This window comes from Cydia strobilella, chromosome 7, assembly GCF_947568885.1.
Source record: "Cydia strobilella chromosome 7, ilCydStro3.1, whole genome shotgun sequence".
Classification (NCBI taxonomy): domain Eukaryota; kingdom Metazoa; phylum Arthropoda; class Insecta; order Lepidoptera; family Tortricidae; genus Cydia; species Cydia strobilella.
This window is the reverse complement of record NC_086047.1, coordinates 3,700,282-3,724,577: the sequence shown is the minus strand read 5'-3', so window position 1 is coordinate 3,724,577 and position 24,296 is coordinate 3,700,282. Positions and strand designations below refer to the sequence as shown.

The following is a 24,296-nucleotide window of genomic DNA, read 5'->3' as shown; positions in this document are numbered from 1 at the left end:
TATTCGCTAGCTCAACTCCCTAGCCAACACCTATACACTTCTGTATCATATGAAGGATGTCACAAGGGGGACTCGGATCGCTAGTGAATCACACACCGTGTCGGTTAACGTCCGAAAATGACGGGCACTTAACATGAAGGGCTGCTCAAACCGAAAGGCGTCTAAATAATCCCAGCTTCTTTGATCTTGCGCCTGTTCGTTTTTAAGGTCGAAACGACCTTCAGTCTACCGGTTTGATAATTATGCGTAAGCGATAAGCGTTTGCAATTCGTAATCTTTAAAGACTTACAATGGCGGATTTGCGCGAGCTGTGGGTATGTTGTTCGGATTTTTAAAAATTTTGAAAGACAGAGGTGATAGATATGAAATATAATTATACAAAGTAATTTTATTATGTCATACTGAACAACTTTTACTATGAGGCCAACTCATCATATGTTAATGTTTTTCTATGGAAGAACAGATTTTATTTTCGTGATTGGCTCCATAGTTAAAGTATGACCTACATATTCACCCCATAACAAAATCCCCCTATTAAATGTAGGGTGACACCGAAAACATGGTTGCCATTTAAATGCAATGAGAATTGCACTCACTTATTTTTAGTCACTCGTGCGATATGTTAATACGTGAGTGAAACCGCAAAATTAGCTTAAAGTTAGTATGTCTCACGATAGTTTAAATTCGATTATCCTCTGGACAAGCCGATGGGAATCGATGGACACATGATACTAAGCGATATATGACGTTGACTTCTGTTCAAGTAACAAAACTGTTAGAAGGTTACACGTCACGTCAAAATATTTATTTCTTCAAAGACAGTCAGAGCTGTAAAAGCAAACATTCGTGTCATAGTGACGGGTCCTAGCTCTATAATTAGAATTAATTTTCTTCTTGGAATCAAATATCGCTCCGTGATAGCTACTGCCAGCCGCAAGAATATTGTTAGAAAAATTTGGATGGTGTCCAAAAATCGATTAGGTATTTTACAGTTAGAATGAAATCATTCAACACGTGTTTAGTCGTGGTTCAAGGTTTGGAATTATAGTTCAAAGCTATTGTAAACTTACACAATAAACCACTTAAAAGATAAAAGGCATTGATTTTTTTATTCAGCGTTTAAGCCATAGGTAATAGGTACAGCCAGCAACTCAGCATCTATAGTAACGGGTGAAACAAACGCTACAAAATTATCTGCCATCCTGTAATTATTTTCCAGATCTAGGTCCTCGGGTTCGCGTTCTAAAGTATTTCTTAAGGTATCAGATAATGGTTGATACTTTTTACGCGAAGAAGGAATATATCAAATAAGCTTGTAATCTGACTCCTTCTCTGATCTGCTACATGTACACCAATAATCTTGTGCTCATCTGCGCCGGAAACGGCCCTTTGTGGCCGTCTGGCCAATAAACTGTCTGCTCTGCCTAGTCAGGCATGACACCGCACATTAGGCTACACGATGCATGCTAGACAAACATCTCGGTGTTGGTATGCGTGTGTTGTTGGCCACAGAATAAGTAGAATGTGGAATATTTCATACAGAATGGACAGTACTAGTAGGGACTAGGTCAAACTTAAATGTCGGCTCAGATTGTCTACGACTCTACATTGACATTGACAGAATCTCAGTAGGCCGAGCACATGATTGACGCGACAGTACCTCGCCGTGAGATAGACTACCCGTCTTTTACTAACTGTATAATTTAAAGGGGGGCGGGTATATAGTCTATGTCGCAGCGAGATAGTCTCGCGCCAATCATGTGCTAGCCCGGCAGAGGGCTTAGCCTAGATGACAGTCATCTACCAACAAACGCCAAACGAAAACTGTATTGGGACGACAGATGCTACGAAAAGTGACGTTGACTATTTCCATACATTATTTAAGTTTCGATGGCGTTTTCTATCAACGACAGTTCGATTAGCAATGCGATGACGGAAAGTTCAAGTTGATGTACTATTTGTGACAAGTATGGATGCGTATCAATTTCAGTAAATAACAATATTTTCTTCTACCACGTTCTCAAAGTTATGCCAATATATTTTCGACTGTCTGCCCTAAGGAGCTTAGAAACACTTTGATTCGTAAGCCGATAGGACTAAAAAAAATTGTCCGGGAATTGTAGACTTTAAAATAAATATAGGATAGCTAAGGAGAGCAAAAATAAAAAGGTTCCACTTCCAGAGCAAGATTGTACTGACAACTGAAAACAAAATATAAAACAATATAATATAGTGACAAATATAGACAAAAGGTATCAACAATATAAAACCTATTTATCCTCGTCAAAGTTTTATACAAAAAAATCCGCAAACGAGTTACAGTTTTTGAGACGTCTTACTTGATATTTTTTCATTTATTTAAAGCAAACACTTATCACGCGTTCTCGCATCGTTATCACTTATCAGCCATCTAAAGGTGTTACTTTTGGTCAGTTATCACTCGCATCTGTCAACATGTCAAGATATCGATTGACGGTTATATCGTGTGATAGATGATTCGCGTCCTCTCGCGCGATTATAAGTATCGGCGTCTTTAGCAGGTCTATACTGTGTTGTGAAATTCGTGACTATAAAACACCTTGTAGGTGTTCATTAAACCATAGAGTAACTTTTACTAGAGCGGTACTGTCATAGTAAATTTTGTAACCCCAGTAAATTCACTGCTATCTGTCGACACACTTTAAAACGAATAATGAAGATTTATAAAAATACGATAAAATGTATTTAAATATGGATAATGTTTTTTTTTCTTTGCATTCATTATTTTTATGATTTTGACCCATGTGTCATGTGTGTGTGTCACTGATATGCGTTAAAATTGTTAAATAACAAACGAAATCGTCAACGCCATCTATATGACAGTAGGCCAAAGCTAGTAGCGCCCTCTGAACAAGAATCAAATTTTCTTGATTTTCGAGGCACATTTTTTCCTTAGACTGTATCCATCTATTACGGAGTTATATTTTTGATTAAACTAATAAATACTTAACTTATTTGCAAGATTTAATTCGAAGTCTTGTTGACGCCATTCGCTAATTCACAATGATTAGAACTATTTAGACATCTTACATTGCATCTCACCATCTATGTGGTTAGACATCCTAATCTTACGAATGTGTATATCGCTCTTTTCTTCACAGATGTATGCAGTTTGGTGCTCGACGCCCCAAGCGTCATCGTAAAGCGAGATAGGTATAAACCACTAGGCAACGTACGAGACACCAAAGCCTAAGGGGACGTCTAAAGTCAACACTCCTGACGACTGCTGCCCCAGTCAATAAAAATATTTATTCTGCCGCACCGCTCTAGATTAAGCTGATAAGAGTTTCATCTGTAACACATATTTACGTAGTGGGTTGCCCTCTGAGTATATCAAGACGACGGTTCACCGAAGTATTTCAAAATGTGGAAACACGTAAGGAACAGGAATATTTTCAGTGTCGTGGGTCGTTTTCAGTAATGTGTGCAAAGTTTCGTCGTAATGTGTTTAAAGAATACAACGAAAACAAATCGGCAATAATGCATGTCCCATTTATAACAATCACTAGCAGTGCTCGCAGCTCCGTCCGCGTGGGAATCGTTAGTCGTTTTCCGTTGCTCAATTGATTTCCTAAAATATTCTCTGTCCACCAGAACTTCAGCTTTATATCCGACTTTCATCAAAGTCTATTCCCTTGTTTAGCGGTGAAAAAGTCAACAGATTTATCATTTATAACACGTAAATAAGAAAATCCCATGTTCCCAGTTTTTCACATGTTGTTGGTGCATAATACATTTCCGGAGGAACTAGATTTACGTACATATTTCTTCTCCATTATTCTTAAATGAGGTCAAATCTTGTCCGACACATTCAAATACCCCAAAACGAAGGGACCAACACCAACCAGTTTATTTCAGAATGTAATAAAAATAGTAGTTTCGATAGACCGGATCCGGGCGTCACCCAACAGATGGACAGTGATGTCATCGATTAATTCGGATGCCCCGAATTTTGTAATTTAAATGCGTCTTGCCAACATAAAAGTCGTAATGGTTACAGCTGTATTTAATTTAGATTGATGTGATGGTCGTTACGTTATTATTTCGTATAGTTACATTCTGTGTGAATTGGCGCGCCTTCTGTTACCAGCAAATTGAATATAAATGTATAATGGCAACATGTTCCCGCCCTCGTTTCAGTTTTGCGTATACCGAGGTGAATTTTGATTTATTTTACAGCAATAAAAATGCCATGTTCATTTCAATCAAAAATAAAATCATTTCAATATTTAGTTTCAGAACTATCTATCTTAAGATGATAGGGGACGATCGATTATCCATACAAACGTCCTCATTTTCCTCCCTGGATATTGACATTATAGAAAATGTTTTTACACAATTTGATATATTTTAATCATAGCTGATGAATTTACATTATTGAAAATATTTTTACACAATTTCATGTATTTGAATCATATAATGCCCGACCGTTTGATTTTTTTCAATGTTTACTTTATTATAAGAGTTAGGAGCTTTTAAAAATATATTTTTTTATGATATAGGAGGCAAACGAGCAGACGGATCACCTGATGGTAAGCGATCACCGCCGTCCATGGACACCCGCAACACCAGAGGGGTTGCAAGTGCGTTAAGATAAAATTTAAGATTAGGGATTTAAGATTTGGATATTTGTATGAAACCTGTTTTGGCTCCTAACTTATAATAATTGAAAAAATCTAAAAATATCAAACGGTCAGGCATAGATATGATTGAAATACATGAAACTGTGTAAAATAATGTTAATATCCAGAGAGGAAAATGGGGAATACGTTTCTATCGAAAACCGGTTTTAAGGCGGTCGTCCCCTTTCGTTTTTAGGTAGGTACATTGGAGCACGATAGTATCCGTCCAAGCTAACTTTGCACCGATTTGATTAAAACTAAGTTAGAGAGTGTCGTTGTAAACGTCATAGTTCGATAGAAATTTCACATTAATTATGACATTCCCACACTTTGTCATTACAAATGCCGCTTGGTCCGACTAAGTATATTTGAATCAGGCCATTCTGGCATTTCTACCCAGCGAACCATATCTTTCACCAAATAAGGTGGGAATTTCAAAAGCTTAGACGTGGAAAGTTTGATCAACTATTGATATTCTGAATTGGGAATAGTACGCCCGATACCTACACACTTCTACCGTAAAAAAATGTGATGGTAAATCTACAAGGACCCGCTTTCCCATAATCCAAGCGGTTGCACTTGATTTCCTTGGCTTCTGAAAACCCACAAATATCCAGTATAAATATTCCCGAGCGAGAACTTTTCCCATTACAAAACGGAACGCTCTTGAGAACGGCGCAACTCTAATCCAGACTTGCGTGTGCTGTTTGAGATATTCAAGAGATATTTTGCATGAGTATATTTTTCAAATATTAAAAAGCATTTTGAAATAAGTAAGATATTTAAGTAATCGTGCAAATTTCAAAGTAAACTTACTGTTACGAAGCATTATGTACCTACTTCCTTAAACTTTGTTTCATCATATTAACGAAATAATTTTGGCCCAATACAAACTTAGCCTTACATTCATCATAATAAATGTGTAGTTCTCAAATGTTATGTGATTGAATCTTGTCAGCACTGTAATTACTACTATAATCGTCAGTGTATCATTATTAGTTTAGTACCTATCTACTATACCTACCACACATGTTATAAGTACCTCAATCCGATGACAATGCCACTTATACACTCTTGATTTATAAATCTTAGTGGGAATTGTCTCAGGATGTAGGTTGCACCTATTAATGTAAAAACCATGCTCTTCGTTTTATATTATTTTCCTATGTCTGTTTTTTTCCCCAATAAAGAAAAATAAAATAAAATAATCTTGATCCTCTCTTCTATAGCCCGCTTTGAGTGGGATCGGCTATCTTTATTAATTTGGGATCGGGGCTATCTTGGAACTGCCACGAATGTCGACTGTTAACTTGACTCAATAATATCTTATATTAGAGATGGTAAGGCTAGTACTTACTTACTGAATTTATCAACTTAACACTTTCCGACTATCAATTATTGTTTCCTTTGTAATACATCGTATTGATAGAAATATATATTAGTTCAAAAATATCTTAGGTTAGGTTAGGAATCCCTTGAATTCAATGTTTCAAGCAGGCAACCTGACAGGAGCAAATGAGACCAAGCCAAACTGTATTTCTCTACAGACAGCATCGAAAGTAGCGGATCAGCGGATCAGATTACGCATAAAAAGTCTAGATACACATTTTTATTTATTTATTTGGGACAAAAAACAGGAACACGCTGGGTTTAGACACAGAAGTAGAGCACAAAGAAATAAGAGATCGCTTTTTAGCGACTGTCTAAGCCTAGTCTTAAGCTTGTATTTCGCTTTCTGTATTTTTTAACTTTATGGTGCACGATAAAGAATATTTACTTACTTACCTGCTTAAAGAATATTAAAGTGTGAGAACAACAACATCATCCACAGATTACTATATTAACTACTGATATATCTACAATATATAGCGCTAGTTAACAATAAATAAAGGATATAAAGCTAAAATGAACACAGCTACGATTACAAAATAGGTTTGTGGGTACAGTAACAACAAATTCATATTTATTTATTTATTCAAACAAAACTTATACAGTCTGACAGTATAGACCAAATCACAGTACAATAATAAATAATAATAATAAATATTCTTTATTGCACCACAAAGAAACAAAATTTTTAAAACAGATTTACAATGTAAATAATGGTAGCAACAGGCGGTCTTATCGCTGTGAGCGATCTCTTCCAGACAACCTTAGGGTAGCAGGATATGAAGAACAAAAGTTTTTATAAACAGGTAGTGCACGAAATAATTAGAGGAACAGGAATTACACATACATTAATCAGACAGTACATATAGTAAATTTTAGATAAATAAATAAATAATATAACACAAATAAATATATAAATATATATATATATATATATACACATATATACACAATACATACACAGCAGCACATTAAGGAAGAGATAAGTAATGATTTTTAAGTAAAGTTTTAAAACTTTGAAGAGTTTTTGCGCACCTGATATCTAACGGCAGGCTGTTCCACAGCCGTAAAGCTCGAAAAGTAAAAGAATCATTGTAGAATTTCGTAGAGGATGGAGGGGGAATAAGTAGATATTTCCGTGAAGGCCTGACGGAGGAGAGATAAAAGAAACGCTCTTTAAGATATGGGGGAGTAGAGGGGTTGAAAAGAACGTTATACAATCTAGAGAGCTTTCAACTTATTAGCTAAGGTACACAACACTTTACAATAACAGTTATATAAAATACCACTACCATCCATCGCCAATACTTCAGTCAGATATTACATACACTTGCCCATCGACGTGCAAACAAATCCCTCTCAGGAGGCCATGACAGAAGCGCGTTCAGAAATTTTAGAGCGCGAATGAGAGGAGATTTTTGGTGTGCTACAGTGCGCGTTGCTGGAACTGCAAGAAGGTTATGGTGTCTGGGCCTAAGTTTATGGAAGCAGAAGTAGTTTTATAAAGATACAGTTTAATATAGGTAATATATTTTTGTTAAGATCTATAAAGAACAATTAACAGATGCTTATGAACGAAAATTGTAGAGCTATCTATTTGGAAAGGTATTGCAGGGTGGCAGATTCTTTTGGTGTGTTGTTTCATCTGCTACTATTTATGCTTTATATCATTGACACGGTTGGTTTTTCGAATTGTAAACCATATTGCAACCAGTTAACGTCCATTTTATGATCAACTAGCGACCCGCCCCGGCTTCGGTGGCAATGCTGATGTATTATACATATAAAACTTCCTCTTGAATCACTATTAAAAAAAACTGCATCAAAATCCGTTGCGTAGTTTTAAAGATCTAAGCATACATATAGGGTCAAACAGACAGCAGGAAGCGACTTTGTAGTGATTAGTGCTTTTAGCAAGCGGTCCCACGAACAATGTGCCCACTGCCACTTAAGTTCAATAACTCTATCTATGATCAGATATTACATATACCATCCACCATTAGCTGACCTTTCATATACCTTGTTACAATGACATACGTTCCACCAATGGCTAGTTAGTTCCTTGTTTCGCTAACCAGCTTAGCATAGCGAAGGCTAAGTATTTGTCAATTTACATATACCAGTGCATTACGATTTACGAGTATACATTGGGTACACAAAGTTGAGATTAATGTTATTTGTTTAGGCTCGTTATATTATACTGTCGCCATCAGATATATTGGAGCGGCCAAAACGTTCACAAATATCTGAACAAAGCCTCTATTGCCATTATGTGAAAGTGGATGTTTAGTTATTTTTGAGCACCTTGGCCGCTCCAATATATCTGATGGCGACTGTACTAACACTAACAGTAAAACTCTTGATCAAATGTGGACCTTATTTGGGCATTTCTATTTAAAGTTGTACCAAAAATTTTGTTATTAGAATTAGGAATTTTTATATTATTTCTACTCAGAATCACGAGCGTTCTCCAATTTTACTGAGAAAAAAGTGTCCCCAAGATTTTTTGTCCGTTCGGTTACGGTTTTTAATACAACCTTCTATAACCGTCACAAAACGGACAAAATAATTTTAGGAAATTTTGGGGACACTTTTTTTCTAGTATTAGGATCGAAAGAGCTGGTGATTCTGAGTGGAAATAATATAAAAATTCCAAAATCTAAAATACAACTTTAAATAGAAATGCCCATCTATTTGCAATAAAGATTATAAATTGTCAGTAAACAATGTGGACGATGGTAGATTCCGTATCTGTTTGAACAGACCCTGCTTGCCTTGACCTTTTATTTAGCTAATCGGAAAAATATTGCCATATATTAGTTTGGCCATGATAAAGGTTAATGCTAACGCAATCGATAAATAAGATGATAAGAATAAGAATGTTTACAGTATTTGCAAGGCACCGTGAAGAACACGACAGAAACCTTGTTTTTACGAGCAGAAATATTGTAAAAAAAATTATCGCGTTTTTAGTCATTATCATCAAATCATCAGACATTAAGTTTCCGGTTTCAGCCGGAGACCAAAAAAGGGTTACAACTTTTTTTTTCTACAATTATGCTCTGTGTATATTTTCTGTAATCATTTCACTAAATATTTATTTTAAACTACCGTATGTAGTGGTCTTAACAGGCACACTCCTACACGGTGAATGCGGGCTCAAGTATGAGAGAGCCCCTATAATGCCCATTCAGAACGAATGAAATGAATGGCTAAGTATTTCCTCTGGACCATTCAGCGCATGAGTGAGTCAGATTTTTGAGCGCAACCAAATGTTGAAGTCATTGATTTTATGTGATTTGTAAGCTTTATATTTTATAATATTGATGTTATTTAAACATATATCTTAGAAGAGTAGTTACATCGAAATATAATATCGATATTATCCCATTATTTGAGTCGAATTAAATAGAATAATCGTTTCAATATCAACTTTATCAAGCCTTTTTGTTTTTGAACATTGAATTGTATTTTACTCAAAGTGATTAGATGTGTCTCATTCTTGATACATGATTTCAATTTACTTGAATAAACTTTCTAATTTTTCAAAATTATTTATCCTACACTTAATCCTGCGCAAAAATTAGAACGTAGGTACCTATTGGCCATAGCCAAGATGAAAATTGTTTATTTTAGGCAAACGCTACGAAGATGACAAATCGAGCGAAAAGTCGTGATAATTTCCATACATAATTTTAAGGTTCGACTGTCATTAGACTTACCAAGACATGCACTCAAGTCTTAATTTATTTCTTACCGAATTCAACAAAGATTTGTGTTCCTTCCATTTCACCCATATTAAGCTCGCGGCGAAGACATATCATAGCTCTAGGGGATAACTAAACCTCATTCTAGTACCTATGCTGTGCGAACAAATGCGATCTGAATATATTATCGAGCGCATTACGTGTGACTCGCTTGAGTCGTCTTCCAGGGTTACCAGTGGTAAAAATATACTATACTAAAACTATGATTTTACTGGTATACTCTGGAAAACCCACTTTGTCAGTAGAAAAAGGCGCGAAATTCAAATCTTACATGGGAGGGACAAACCTCGCCTACGTTTTTTAAATGTTCCGCCTTTTTCTACAGAAGGAAATAGCTTGCCCAACTTATAACACATATAGCAGATGTATAGAGATAAGGAATCCACCAGATTAGGTGCCAGTTGCACTAAGAGCCCTAAGGGTCGGTTGCACCAAACTGTTTGTCATCGTTAAAGAGTTCGCTGAATTTTATTGTATGGAAAGTCATAGTAAACCGCCGCGGCGCGCCGGGTGACGTTGATCAGTCTGTGACACTAAAAGCAACTGGCACTAAAAGTTGTTAAATTGGCGCTTATAATATGAAAGCCAAGAGTTAAATTGAATATTCGAAGGATATTCGGAGTTCCCTTGTAGCGACGATTTACACGACAAAGATTATATAAATCAAATCAATATCGTCTATCAATAAATTACCATACAAACTGACGTACGAACAAAGACATGCACAGCTTGAATTTGGAGATATCATAAGCACTGTCATTATTCGGGTTCCGTACCCAAAGGGTAAAGACAGGACCCTATTACTAAGACTCCACTGTCCGTCTGTCTGTCTGTCACCAGGCTGTAAGTATCTCATAAACCGTGATAGCTAGACAGTTAAAATTTTCACAGATGATGTATTTCTGTTGCCGCTATAAGAATAAATACTAAACAATACGGAACCCTCAGTGGAGGAGTCACTTGTCCGGTTTTTCAATTACGGCTTACATACAACTTTTTGAAAATTCAGTGCCAAAAGGAAGAATTAACTGTATAGAGTTATACCAAGAAAAGTGCTGAGATTTTGACAGCAGACGCAGTGCCGGTGTTTTTCATAGAAGTTTGACGTTTGAAATAACAACTGCACTTCGTGTGCTATCAAAATTGTTGCAGACTTGTCTTGGTTTGACTCTAGTCGTATAATATAATATTCATTAGCACACAATACACAACGTGGAACTTGTGAACTTGTGTGTGTGTTGAATTAGACATGCTGCGCCGACCCCAAGTGAATGGGACAAGGGCAAGCAAATGATGACACAACGTGGAACTTGTAAGCCCATCGCAGTTTCTACGAGTTGGTGTTTTTAACCCCCCATGCAAAAAGAGGGGTGTTATATGCTTGACGCCAATGTCTGCGAAGCTCTCCAACGGATTGGCCGATTTTGATGCATTTTTTTACGTGAAAGCAAGTTTTCTTGCGGTGGTTTCAGCACTTTCAGCTATGTTTCATAGAAATCGATATAGTTTAAAGAGTATTCAGCTCTTTTCCAAAATTATGTAAGCCATTTTTGGCACAAAATGGATTTTGTTGCTATATAGCGCAGGGGTTTTAACTTTTTTTAAATTTAAGTTTTAAATTCAGATGTCCCGTAAATCACAACTGGTAAGTGGTAACCCTACGCATATCTCAGTGAAGCTCTCTGGAATAGAGTTGCACACTTTTCCAGCTTCATTCGCGTACAAAGACCTACGTACAGAATCTGTACGCCTTTGTATTGACTAATAGTCAGCTTTGCGAGACATAAAGTGTTGTCTGAGGAAATATGTACTGCTGATTTGTTTTTCCGACGCTAGGTGAACACGTTCTTTATATTATTTATTTGGCTCACAAAACAAGTTACTGGCAATTACAGGAACTACACTATTAGCTTATGCTTCGAATATGGACTATGGGCTTGGAGGATATAACTAAATGTTTGTTTGACATAATGCCAACGGCCGCTTTCTGTCACCGCACCGCTCGCCATCGGCAGGGCGTTCATCCTCACACCCTAGCACCTAAATGGTCGCGTACTGTGCGGTTTAAGAGGAATTTCCTCCCGCGTACGCTTCGGCTGTGGAATGAGCTCCCTGCCGAGGTTTTCCCGAGGGGCTACAGTATGGGGTTCTTCAAAAAAGGAGTGTACAGGTTTTTAAAGGGTCGGCAACGCGCATGTAATATCTCTGGTGTTGCAGGCGTCCATAGGCTACGGTGACTGCTTACCATCAGGCGGGCCGTATGCTTGTTTGCCACCGTCGTGGTATAAAAAAATGGAGACTTAATGTAATTTTCTGTACAAAACAGTCAGCCGATTTTTGCGGCGAAGGGGCACGTCAAATGTATACGTAACGTAAAAATAGCCATGTCAGATAAACGTCAGTCCATACAATGTGTATGACCATTGGTTTAAGTTTCGACAGAGGGGAACGCCTGTTAATGGCTACTCCGTTTAGTTATATCCTCCAAGACTATGAGCCATCTTATTAAAAGATGTACAATACAATTGTACATTAACACTGTGACCCTTTCCTCTGAAATAACTTTTACCTCGGGTACCGTTTTAAAATGACAAGTGTCAGGTCAAGATTGACATCATGTCCGCCGAGAAGATACCTCTCACAAAGGCTCAAAACAGGGAAGTAGAATTTCACACCATCGAAACCACATGTGCTAACAAACGGATAACCCTTGTTAACGGAACAATTAAGGTGATATAGGGAATGCCGCAAAGCAAACCAATTTCGCAACAAATCTTTCTCAAGATTAAATTGCGGAAGTCGGTGTTGTTTTATTTCACCACACACTAATATGAGTGATAAATATAAATAATGAAATGAAATGAAAATCTTTATTTTCAGGCAATTATTGGCCCATAGATAAATACCTTAAAACTAACATACATACAATATATCTTAAAAACTAAAACACACTATGGCTGCGATGCAATTCGCAATCTCGCTGTGTCAGGGAGTCGGCCGCGGAATTACCGAAAATTGACACCCTTAATAATGAAAGGTTAAGCTTGATAAAGATTAGAGCATGGTATTAGTAAAGAACTTAAGGGACCCACTGACTATCAGTCCGCCGGACGTTATCGGCCTGTCAGTTGTTCGGAACTGTCAAAGTTTTGTTCTAACTGACAGGCCGATATCGTCCGGCGGACTGATGGTCATTGGGCCCCTTTACGGTACCAACGCTTATTTTCCAGATTCATTGTATAGCAGCCGTAATCCTGATAGACACGTATTGCTCCAGACCGTCGGCCTGTCATGTTGCAGCCTAGCTTGAATCCAGCGAACAGACTACTAATTGCTAAAATTAGCTATTAGTCCCTTAGACTCGAGTGCCCTACTGAGTAATACACTAAATCAGTGTGTTTTGTCAATGTCTTATGTTAATTTTATCAGACAGCATGTTTGGAGCACAGCATTGAGGAAGTAAGTAAATGGCAATTCCAATTCCGATGTCATAAAAAAACTACATTTCTCGCCGCAATGCAGCGTCTAACACGGTTATTCACAACGGCGGGACTTAATTCTTCTCCGAGACCACGGGGACAACGCCGTCCTCGAAACGTCGGAGGTAAATTAAAAACTTATTTTCCGCGATTAAGTCCCGCCGTTGTCAATAATGAGTAAAAATCGTGAAATTTTAAATCAGTATCTAACAAGGTTGTGCTGAAATGATGTTGCCATTGCATTAATATTCAAGTTGTGTTTGAGATTTTAGCAGCATTAGCAGAGAACTTACGGTACCAACGGTTCTTTTCCAGATTTATTGTATCTTGTATCACAGCCGTAATCCTGAAATCCTGATAGACACGTATTGCGCTCCAGACCGTCCGCCTGGATTTTGCCCGTCATGTTACAGCCTAGCTCGAAGCTAGAGAACAGACGACTAATAAATAGCTGATCATACTACTTATTAGCTCTTAGTTAAGATGGCGGTCGAAGGAAATCGAGGTTGCGTAACATTTTTTTTTTGTTAAAAAAAAAGGTTGCGTAACATCCGAGAATGGACCGGGATTAAAAGGGTGGCCACACTCTTTCGCCTCGCCAAGGACAAACAAAAAGACGCGGAGATGACTGCTAACCTTCACTAGTTGGAGAGGTACCTGAAGAAGAAGAAGAATGCTACTTATTAACTTGACTGGGGGTCTGATACAAAACGACAATAGAAACTTATTTGCCATTTATCAAGGGCCTGACACTCTTTGATAGAGAAAGATAGTCTTATTGCGATTCCTATAATAGGAAAGAGAAAATAGTGCCATGCTTTGTCCTTATCACCGACCGCGTGGCATCATAGGTAGGAGGCGATGGCGAAATACCGAAATTTATAAGAGTGAAAGAGAAAAAATCCTATGCTCCCCAAATTTTATATGAATATTCTTTCTCTTACCCCCGATCGCTCGGTGGCGCGTCTATATATAACTACTTAGGCCCCCTGGTACTAAGCAGATAAGTGTAATGTAATGTGATATTTGGCATCAGGGGCTTATTCATTTGAAAGCTTCGCGCGACCTTCATAAGCCTGTAATGGCTCTACACTATCGGGGATGACAGACGATGATTGGCGGGCAAGATAGTGTAGAGGGCATACTCTGCAGTCCCCGCCAGCCGTCTATCATCGCCTGCGACCCGTGAGTTGTCGGTTTTTTGGGCACGCATCAAAGGGAAGGGAATCGGGCGGGGATTCACTATGTAACTTGATGTCGACATTTTGCTAATCACACACGAAATACTTTGAACTACTTAGAAACATGGATAGCCCATAACCTAAAATTAAACTAATAGGATAGCCGTTGCAATGAGACTGATTTATTTTTCTAATGTGTCACAGACAATGACATATATATCAGTGCTTTTCCTAATGGGTGAAGCGTAATACTGAGCCAGAACCTTTTTGTTTTGCTGCGACGCACACAGGATTTTTATTTGTATAAAACAGTTTTTTTATGTATTTTTTCCTTTTTCTCTGCATATTATGTAAAAATCGGTGTGACTTATTTGTTGTTGTAATTTTTATTTTTTTTCTGGATTGTTCTGTGTACCTATGTCATTTCTGTATTTGAATATTTTGTGTGTATTGTGGCAAACAAATAAACAGTTTATCTATCTATATAATAGTTTACACTAAATGTACAACAGATGGTGCTAGTAGTTACTAAATAAACTGATTATTAAGATACATATTTCAACAGTTGTGTGGCGATCATGTGGATGCTTGCACAATGATCTTGTCGATGATACTATCAACGATCATCGCCGACAGTGTAGAGAAGGCATAACGTATTCAACTGCCAATTTGGGTGTAGATATAAATGGTTACTTCTCATTCGTTGTTATGGAGATAAGACGACCTTGTACCGATTGTCAAGACAACGGAGTCCTTTTGGACAGGTAACAGTTACAACCTCATTAAGCTAATTTTTAACACGTATTTTAAGTCACACGCGCGACATGTTTTTAGTGTTGGTTAGGACTCGAGTCCTTTAGAGTCCTCTGCTTATAGACTCGACTCAGTTTTTCAGACTTATAATTAAGTTTAAACTAGAGTTGTTTTCAACTTGTTAGAGACCCGAGTCTTTTGTAGAGACTCGTCCTTTTCAGAGACCTCTTGATTTATAACATTTAAAACGTTCGCGTTTTGAACACATAACATAAGTTATTTAACAAAATAGATTTGCGTTAGATCCGATTGTAAATGTGATTTAATATGAACTCTTGATTTTTTGACAAATAATTTCGAAATGCATTGTCTTTATGTAAAATTTGTGGCTTAGGTACACAAATCATACAATAACGCCTAATTTATTTACTGTTATTTAGGAAAAATCCTATAAAATTGTTGACGGAGTCTTTATTCGGAGGCTCGAGTCCTTTTGAGCTTAGACTCGGGACTTAAAAGACTCGTAAGTTTTTTATGCGCCGTCTCGTGAAAACGAGCTGAGTTCTTCAAATTCAGACTAGTCGAGTTCGTACCAACACTAAATGTTTCGGAGAGGCTAGGTTTCCATTTTAAAGCACTAACATGCAGCATGGGCATGGCATAGCCGCGCGCCGCGTACTCGATTCGTTAAATTCGATTGTTACGAAAACATACTTAGTCCATAATATATTTGATGCGCTTGTGAAAACTTATGTATCACTACCTCTACAATACAATGTATATTTAATTGGAGTAACTTTGTATTTAGTTGGAATAAAGAATTGACTTATGACACTTATGAATGACCCTTAAGAGCCCGGTATCGATTTTAGTCGCAAAAATGTGAAATTGATAGATTTAGTCGGTGAAATTGTACACCTTTTGTTACGTAACAGAAATAACAGGTACTGGTTTCTATTAGGACGTCTTCTCATCTTGCCGTTTAAGTTTTTTTTTTTAAACAAAATTAGTAATGATTTTTTTCTGATTGACGTTTAGGTAAACGCGCGTAAAGCACTGATTTTGTCGGTCTTATTTGTAATTTTCGTAAAGTTTGGAACTAATTTAAATAAGAATGGCCTTTTACTTATACGATCGCTAACAAAAATGTGACGATGACGCGTTGTTTAAATATAATATTAAAGTAAGATGAAGCTAATTTCCTTTTCATTTTCTTTAAAATTAAAACTGACTGCTTTGTCACTTACTTCAAACAAATGCCTATGAGTTTACGTAATATAAGTACCTAATCGCATTTGATTATATGAAAGCAATCCTCAGATGAGTGAGATGATGCAACACAAGCGTAAGAAGGTTTCATTACTAGTAGGATGATAACATCGCAACTTTGCATGCGAGGTCAAAAGTGAGGTCAGCTTTAATTCTACATTTAAAATATTCCTTTACAAGGTGGGCCCGAGTAAGGTGACAAAGTTTCAATTATAAATAATGATTCATAAACTGCAGTAAATAAGTAACATATAGGTTAAAACCTAGAATAGCATAATATCATCATCATATATTTAAGAGTTATACTCTTGTCGGTGGAGCGATTTCCATATGTGTCGGTCCTCTGCCTTCTCCTTGACAGCCTGATACGACATAATATAGGATTTCATTATTAATATTAACCAAAATTAACACGCCATTCAATATTTTTCAAAAATTCCCAGTAGTTATTACCGACTCCGTTTTGTTACCACTAGCACTGGGTACAGGTGGGAATGAATTGCCAGTTGCAACTCGTAACACTGGTGACAACTTTAGTGGTAACTAATGCTATTAGGATTTGTGTTTGTTCCGCCCAGAATAAGGAGCTCTTCTGTACCAAATTTTATTAAAATTGACGAAAACATAAAATCGACAACAAAATGACAACAGGACAAGTGCGAGTCGGACTAGCCCACCGGGGGTTCCATACTTTTTAGTAGTTGTTGTAGCGGCAACAGAAATACATCATCTGTGACAATTTCAACTGTTTAGCTATCACGGTTCATGAGATACAGCCTGGTGACAGACAGACGGACAGCGGAGTCTTAATAATAGGGTCCCGTTTTTACCTATTGGCTACGGAACCCTAAAAATAGGTAATTCTCTAAATATAAACACAATCAGTATAGTATAGGATCGTTTAGCCTACGTAATCGTATAGCTTACGTAAGGCCCACCGTGTAAGCAAATTAGTTGTTCACTTGTCTAAATAAAATGTCACTTCAAAGTTTACTTGGCGAGTTTTGCTTAGAGAGCTACTCCCAGAAAGTCGTTTCTTGTTCCTATACATTGTTCGTAGGTTATTAAGGAACGTTGTATGAAAGTTGCACACCGCTATATAAAATCGCCGCTATACTTACTCAACCTCGTATCTGCAACACTCATTTGATGACAAAAACACCCGTATTCCGAATAAAAGAAAAGCGACATTTCCATCAAATGATTGTTGCAGATATGAGGTTGAGTAAGTATAGCGACGAAATGTCATTTCAATGTTTACTCCACGACTTTTGCTTAGGGCGTTTATGTTCAAAAAGTCGTATCTCTCACATGAATCCAAAGCGTTTACCACGTTTGGTAATCTCGTAAACTGACACTTGTTGAGTGGACGTCGGATGAGCTATAAAATAGAATATCGCCGTGATGGGTCTATTGATGGCTGGGTGTGGAAAGGGTCGGTCAATTATTGGTTCTGTCAGCATGTCTCGCATTTGAAGAGTTTCTGAATGGCGCGTAAACTCGATTGACGAAGTCATTTCAGGCTTGCCTCAGACAAATGTGACGCACAGCCACTGCGATGTAGATTGTATATGTACTTGTATAAGATAACGCGTTAGAAACTAATTAGTCAACAATTGTTATTAAATACTTCATGACACATTAAGTAAATAAATAAAAAAATACAGGCGTTGAACTCTTACCTAACGAAATTTTATGTCGGTGATACTTACCTATAGAAGCAATTTTCTAAGCGACGTTACATGGTGACGTCACGATGTATTGCCATTTTGATAAGCGTTTCGTCAGTATTTAAACACTACAGAGTACAGAGTCAAATTTCTCGACACGTCTCATTCTGTATGAGAGAACGAGACGCAGCGCCGGCTTGCGGTGACGTCACGCAATGAGGGCTAACGCGTATGAATTCGCCGCTAGGGGCGCTAGTGTAGATGGTGGTCTTCTTCTTCTTCTTTTAAAATTATGGCTTCAGCCCAGTGGGACTATTTCGCCAGTATCAAGGTATTGAGAGGTTTACAAACGACAAAAATTGTACGGTTGTACAAGACAGTGTACGGTGATTTGTTAGCTCTTGTAAATCGATAGCTAGACTTTACAAGAAGCACGTGGACTACCGGCCGTTGACTCCAAGATGGTGGTTAAACGCGCTTCAAAATTAATTCTCCATTCACTGCACACTACCACATTAGTTTACTGTATAATAAGCTATCGATATTACACTTTAAACAATATTAATAAGCAAAAAACAAAGTAATTAATCACGATGCTAACTATCAAGATGGCGCTCGAACCGGAAGTCCAGATGGTGGTCTTTTCCATAGTTCGAAATGTCAAATGTCACTTGTCACTTCAATGACTGACAGCTTTTCTTTAATCTTTTGTATGGATGGTATAGAAAGGATACCAATCTCTTAAGGCAGAATTGTTGCAAAAGTGATCGCTTTTAGCTTTAAATAATAGTTCCTAATCTCTCCGGTGGCGCTAGTTAGGCTCTGGGACATAAGGCAATAAATAACCCGACCAAATTACGTAGGTTGTTTTTGGTAGTATTTCGGTGTATGGTGGCGCCGCCTAATTACTGTTTTTTGATGGACACTTTTCATACATAGAGATTTGGCTCCTTTATATAGTCTCCATGGTCTTTTGGACCACCATCAACAGAGGCGCCAACTGGTGAGCAAAAAAACGATAGCCCTCATAGACCCATCCAAAGACTAACCAAAGCAACTGGTTGGCTAGCAAAAAAATAAACAGAGGACGCAGTCGGCACGACGCGCCGCCGGCCGCATACGAAAACGAACGCGTTTTACGATGATGTGACTTTTTATCGCTTTTTGTCTTTTTTTTAATCATTTCAATATCCCTATTTTAGGGTTCCGTACCCAAAGGGTAAAAACGGGACCCTATTACAAAGACTCCGCTGTCCGTCTGTCACCAGGCTATATCTCATGAACCGTGATAGCTAGACAGTTGAAATTTTCACAGATGATGTATTTCTGTTGCCGCTATAACAACAAATAATAAAAAGTACGGAACCCTCGGTGGGCGAGTCCGACTCGCACTTGTCCGGTTTTTATAGTTAACTCTGCTATAGTTAACTTTTTTTAAATTAAAAATGTCTCGACACAAAATCTAAATATTAACAAAAAATGCAGTTACCTACCTACCTACCAATAATATAATGTTAAAAACTGCTTATAATGAAATAAACAAACAGAAATTAGTAGACTATGTGCCAGTTGCACCATCCGCACTTGACAGACTGATCATCGTCACCTGGAGCGCCCTGGTGGTTTACTATGAAACTTAACTCTTTAACGATGTCTAAACAGTTTAGTGCAACCGACCCTAAAAGTCGTAGAGTAGAACCTACTGATATCACCTCACCTCATTACCTAAAACTGCTCGAGCCTCGAACAATGTTTAAGCAGATAAGGAAACCAAACAAATGGCTGTAGGTGGCGTTTGGATGTTAATCCCTCACAAGTTACTTAACCTTGACTTCATTATACCGAAAAAGCTCGAAAAACTCCTTCAAAACTCGAGGCAATGTTCTCACTCTCAGGACCGAGTCGCTTGAGTAAAGCTATAGAGTCGAATTTCTCGACATGTCTCATTTCATATGAGAGAACGAGACGCAGCGCCGGCTTGCGGTGACGTCACGCAATAGACCCATCCAAAGACTAAGCAACTGGTTGGCCAGCAAAAAAATAAACAGAGGTCGCAGTCGGCACGACGCGCCGCCGGCCGCATACGAAAACGAACGCGTTTTACGATGATGTGACTTTTTATCGCTGCAGGTGCAATGCATTCACATTTCACACTCAACTCACCTTTGTAAAGAAGTTCAGTGCGCGCGCAGGTAAAACACCAATTCCCACAGGTGAACGGTTAATCTCCGATTTTTAAATTTTTGCGACTGTCGCGCGCCCGGCGAGTCGTGCGTCGCTAGTTAGCGGCGCGGCACTACACACACTCAACACGCACACGGTTTGTTTACAAAATTATGAGCCTCTATTATTAATTTTAGAGACCCGAACTGCGCATGCCTGTGCAACACGCGCCTCGTTCGAAAGGTTATGTCGTAAACTTGTAACTTCACCACTAGTTTCCGAACGGAATCCTATTGGAACAAATCCGTGCGAACTTTGCGTTCGCGAAACACTGAACTCCGCGCGTTCCCACGAGAACTTTTCGTACCACTTTGTAAATCTTATAATTCAGTAAACTTTACACTATCACATTCGCTACCTGCAAGTGAAGGCCGCGTGCGTATATAAACACTTTTCAAAACTCAGGAACCGGTAACAATTCGGCTCCGCACGTGACACTGTCAAATAAACACACCCGTATATTTTGAACACTGGGTACTCACTCGCGGGACACTCGTTTCATGTTTCCGGGGTGTTTCACAAATTAAACGAATAGAAAAAGAAAATAAATGAAGAATACTAAAATCGCCGGCCGTGAAGCCGGGCGTCCGTCACTCGTGCAGAGCGCTGTACTAACCTAGCGCGACTCAGAGAGGCCGCGCGACCCCGCCCCGCGCCCCGGCGCCGCGGCCCGCGCGCCTCCGCGCCCACAACATACCATCAAAAAAATGTATACCTAAGCAACGTTAAAAAATCTCGAGTGGCCAGAGGGGTGGATCGGAGATCACAGATCACAGCATCCAACTGTTTGTTTAGGTAGTTTTTATGGTATTCAATTAGCAACACGTGCGTCGGCCAGACACGCTCCGAGATTCAATGAGCGAAACGGCTCTTGTGGCCGTCCACTAGTTACAGCTCTAATTTCCATTATTAGTTCATTTTCAATGGAACTTTACGTCATTTAGTAATTTTCAGTACTTACGTATGTATGCCATTCACGTCTTTGGGTTTTTAATGCGAGGATATTTTAATATTTTTTCATAGGTACGGAATAAAATTAACATAGAGTAAAAAACGAAAACGAATCTTTGTTGATACTCTTGAAGTCTTGATGCGTTTATATTTGTAATAGCTGTTGCCCGAGACTTCGTACGCGTGGATTTGTATGTGGTTAGTTATGTTTTTTACATGAGCATAGAACATTATGAAGCAAAAGATATTATATTAGTAGGGACGGTTAATCATTTGTTAATAATTATACAATGCATGAAATGTCTTTTTTTTTATACCACGTCGGTGGCAATCAAGCATACGGCCCGCCTGATGGTAAGCAGTTACCAGTCTTTCACAAACAACGAAGTTTCCAGCCCCTAACTGTAAAAAAATGTTCTCAATAGAATCCCTCTAAACCCTCTTAGAAGATTTTTTAATTCCACTATTTAAAAAAAATGTTCGCTCCCGATGCAAACTTTATTAATACAAACTTTTCAAAAACGGTGAAATCAGTTTTCGTCTATTTTTATATATACACGGTGTTTCATGACCCACTGAAAACCTAAAAACATTTTGTTCAGAATCGATAGGAGAATCGATTGGGCTATATTGTAATGGGGTATTTTTTTTATTTTATTTTTATTTTTTTACATGCGCAGTCTACAAGTTTGTAATGCAATAATATCAATAACTAGCATTTGACACGTAATTTGTCAATGAGCAACACCCTTAACTGGCCATCGGTAAACCTTTATCTCGTTGCAATAAGGTATGGAAATGGTCAGTTAACAGTGTTTACGATGGTTATAACTAGCAATTGTTTGATGTCACTAAAACGACGAAATATCTTGTGTAGAATTACTAGTCGAATAGAATTGTTAAGAAAACTAAACGGATATTTTTTTAAATATTTATCGGATTAAAGAATAAATACTCAAGATGTGTTTGAAATTAAAAAAAATCTGCTGGGGTGTCTCAGGTTTTCAGTGGCTCAAGTAACACCGTGTATAATGCCCTTTTACCAAGTTTCAAGTTCCTAGCTTAAAATATAGCTTGTACCACATATAAACTTACATCCCCCTTTTAACCCCCTTAGTGGTTGTATTTTTAAGAACGTTGAATTACCTTTTTTTGTAATCTTATACAATGCCTTTCTAAGAAGTTGCACTTTCAACCCTTTTGAACCCTTTTAGGGGAACAATATTTAAAAACGCTGTATTTATTTTTCTAGTAATCTAATAATATGCCCTTATACAAAGATTCAAGTTCCTCACTCACAAAAATATTTGATCACCATACAAACTTTCAACTCCTTTTTCACCACTTTCGGGGATGAATTGTTAAATACACTGAAATTAGGTTTTTTTTGTTTTTTAATATAATACTTACCCCTTACCTACCTGCAAGTCCGTTCTTGCAAAAAGACAGTTCTCATACCAATCCGCTTATCTGTACAATAAAGTTAACACGAAAACTAATATATACATAACATTTCTTGATTGTAGAAAAAACCTTATGCAGTGGCTAAAAAATCTAAAGTATGATGCAACAGAGAAGAATTTTCAAAGCATTTGTAATCGATTCAAACTTTCAATCCCTTTTTAACCCTGTTAGGAGATGAATTTTCAAAAACGCTGAAATTACTTTTCCTGTATTCTAATAAGTAATTCTTATTCAATCTAAAATGTTGCTGAAACCGTTAGAAATTGTTTCTACAGACTTAAACTACTCTATAATATACGACCATTTATTAATGAAACATTGCGCATTCAATTAACTGAAACACTTGTTCTGTCCAAACTAAATTATATGGACTTAGTGTATGGCCCGCGTCTCTTATCAAAAACGAAGCGACTTATACAAAGGGTACAAAATGCCTGTGCCCGGTTCTGCTTCAATATCCCTCCAAGGGCCCACGTTTCTCCATTTCTGAACAAACACAATATACTAAAAATGCTGCATCGTCGGAAGCTTCATCTAGCGGGTCTCCTTTTTGGCGTAGTAAAACACAGATCCCCGTCATATCTCTTCGAGAAGTTGTCATGGATGTCCACTCGTAGGTCACTTGGAGCACGCAATTGCAGTGTACAATTGATGACACCTCAACATGCGTCGGCGGCTTTTCGTGGGAGCTTTAGGTATGTAGCGACCAAGTGCTGGAACATTATCCCCCCTCCAATCAGGAACCTACAAAGTTTAACAAGTTTTAAAACTAAACTTAAAATACTTATACTTCAACACCAGCAGTCACAGGAGGCATTACGACATGACACAAGTTGCTTTTAATATAATTTTAATAGAATATAATGTAATATAATTTTAGTCATAGTTACGTATTTTACATATAGCCAAGTCAATAATAATGTATACCTGTTTTTTCTGTCCTGTATACACGGTCACCCAACGCGTCTGTATATAGTTGTTGTTGTAATGAATTTCTTTGCTGTCCCACATTACAATTGCCCGTGTGGTTATATTCTTGTAGCTATCTCGTTATTTATTTTCCTTAATACGAGTATATGTAATTCCCTTAGTGCACAGTATAAACTCCCAACTATATCACTCCATGGTCAACTGCTGAAACTTTCACCTCGACAAAGTAAATATCACCACTTTTGTTCTGTTGTACTTGTTTTATCTCTTTTGTTAATTGTACATTTAAACGTATGAAAGGCAAAATATATTTTATCGCGTTGTACGGCATAGCCATTTCTTATTCTCATACAATGTTGTTGTCAATAATGACATTGTCAAGTACTGCCATAGACAGTAGACAAGATGGCGCTGGTCGCTGCTGCAAAGGCTGCGTTCAGCTTATGGTTGGGCCGTGTCGTACGGCTGCGATCGTGACCCAAAATGGTCCCGCCGGAAGATCAGCGCTGACCTTCGGTTCAGCATTATGCTGAGGCGAGACCATTTCGTGGTAAACTTC

At 37.8% G+C, this 24,296-nt stretch overlaps 1 protein-coding gene and 1 long non-coding RNA gene across 2 annotated transcripts in view; one reads left to right on the top strand and one right to left on the bottom strand.

Moving 5' to 3' along the window:
- Positions 1-21,024, bottom strand: part of LOC134742952 (polypyrimidine tract-binding protein 2) — a 610,485-nt gene extending 589,461 nt beyond the window's left edge. Inside the window, exon 1 of the mRNA XM_063676174.1 lies at positions 20,333-21,024. The gene's annotated coding sequence lies outside the window, so the exon portion shown is untranslated. The remainder of the gene's footprint in view (positions 1-20,332) is intronic.
- The window catches only part of LOC134742967 (uncharacterized), a 401,065-nt gene that overhangs the window by 170,149 nt on the left and 206,620 nt on the right, over positions 1-24,296 (top strand). The window lies entirely within an intron of this gene.